Raw genomic sequence first — 2,500 nt, 5'->3', positions numbered from 1 at the left:
CCTTAGGCTTAAGGCATCTTGCTATATTATTATTTTCATAATAATAATAATAATAATAATAATAATAATAATAATAATGATAATAATACACACACAAACACACACACACACACACACACACACATATATATATATATATATATATACTGTATGTATATATATATATATATATATATACTGTATGTATATATATATATATATATATACTGTATGTATATATATATATATATATACTGTATGTATATATATATATATATATATACATACCTATATATATGTGTGTGTGTGCATAGGTGTGAATCTGAATTTCTTTGCTGTAAACAAACAAACTTTTTACTCATTTTTATTTTGAATAAAATTTCAATATATCTTTTGTTCTTTTTTAGTTCAGCTTTTTTTTTCTTTGTGTTTGTAATCCTATAAGTCCACACGTTTGCCTGAACGCTTTTAAAATCTCCGATACATTTGGCAATTCCTTCTTTTTTCACGGCAAGGAAAGAAAAACCTTCGTGACTCGAAATACATCCGTTTATTAGCGGACGGTCCTCAAATTAGACTCGCGGATAAAACGTGAAGGGAAATGAAATCTGATTAGCTGTATCTGTGCAATTCGTATGACTGAAAGGTTAACAGGGAGGATTTTATGATCATGTGGGTCTGTCTGTGCGCACGGGGTCTTTTCAAAGTTTTGTCACCACATATGACTTTAATACCTTCAAATTAATTCCCGAGTTCTCGAGAAATGGAGTTTTACCACTACCTACCTGGTAAAGTATTAGAATATGTGGAATATGAGTAATAGTTGCATATTAATTACAGTGGCTTTCGAACATTACTTTCATAAGCGTTAGGGAATAAGTTTGCCATTTTAAGGAAGTGCTGTATATACAGTATCATTGAAGAAAGGATTTTGATTGATTGATTAAGATTTCGATGCACTTTTGTAATGGGGCGGGCTCTTGCGCATGGGCAGCCCTTAAGAGAGGTAAATCTTGAAAGAGTTTAACATAGTTTCAGGGTGACGTGGAAGATGATGATTTGATGAAAGACACTGCCATCGGGAGGGTGTCTGGACGAGAGGGAAATCTACGGGGACTGGCAGCCACAGGTCAGTTGTTCCTAAAATCATCTCTTCCGCCATCAAAAAATTTTCTTTTGCCTATACCGTCCTCACTGGGTGATCACCAGAGAGGGGATTCAATGAAATGGAATAATTACGATCCTGTTTATTATTCAAAAGTGGTAATAAGTCAAACAAAATGTAAAAATTCCTTAATTTTGACTCGGTTACACAAACCATACATGAAGAGAGATATGTATATTATTGATATCACAGAGAAAATTCAACTTTAAAAGCAACAAAGGCGTATTAAAGTAGGAGTAGCCAAAATATTAGGGGATTTGAAAACCTCAGATAAGAACAAGCAACACAATCCAGTTCAATTGGAATGAACAAGAATTCTTACGAAGACCAGAATCGAGTCAATCCCAAAACTCTGATAGGAGAGAGAATATGAATTGCCGTTTCACCAACCAGAATAGCAGCATTGGATAGGATTTGGTGACAGAGAAATATTAGAAACCGTGTCTGAAAGGCAATAAACTTGATCGAACGGCCTGATTCCCGTCCAGAAATGCATTCGACGCCTGTGGGTGTTAGAAGCGTGACTTGACATTGGGTGGGGATGATAAAGGGCGTCTCTGGTGGAAAGATTGCATACGGTATTATGTTTTTTTTTTTTTTTTTTTTTTTTTAAAGCAGGAAAGCCTTTTTACTTGCGAGACTGGTTCCAACTGATTGTGGAACTTTTATTAAGAAAATAGGTCCCTAGAGATTGCTAAAGAAGCAAGGAAGGAAGGAAGAAAAGACGATGGATTGACGAACTAAAAGAAATTGAAGGTATATACGGGCATACAAAGACTATAAAGAGTCACGAGTGGAAGGACATGTCTGAGGCCTTTGTTCTGCAGTAGACTGGTAACGGCTGATGATGATGATTATAAGAATAAAGCAGAGTGGAGCCAAAGGACCAGAATTATGTTTGTTATAGAGATTGGCAATTAATTGGTGATTTGAAAAGAGTGCACGGAAAAGATCAGGTGTTTAATTTTATAATTAGATAAATTAGCAACACGGGAAGCAAGTTATCTAAAAAGTCTCATAGCATCTCCCATACATCGTCATATGTATGAGTGAGAGAAAGTAAACCCTTGCTGGGGCCCATGAATATTATAAGAACAAAAAGTCTAAACAGACCTTTCTGTCTCTCTTTCATTTTTCGGAGGTCCACACCAGGCCCTGTAAACACACTAATGTGCTGCTCAGTAGCAAGAGGCCGTGAGTGGCAAAGGTCCATTGCCAGGCAATTCAACAATAATAATAAAAACAGTATGGAAGGGAGAGTTTTTAGTGTCTCCTCAAAAGGATCAAAAGGACTCTCTGCGAACCATAACGATATTAAAGATTGCAAAACCCATAAATATTCCAATGACAATCATT

The sequence above is a fragment of the Palaemon carinicauda genome, chromosome 12 (assembly GCF_036898095.1).
Source record: "Palaemon carinicauda isolate YSFRI2023 chromosome 12, ASM3689809v2, whole genome shotgun sequence".
In the NCBI taxonomy this organism is placed as follows: domain Eukaryota; kingdom Metazoa; phylum Arthropoda; class Malacostraca; order Decapoda; family Palaemonidae; genus Palaemon; species Palaemon carinicauda.
The sequence above is the reverse complement of the archived record's forward strand: the minus strand, read 5'-3'. Positions refer to the sequence as shown.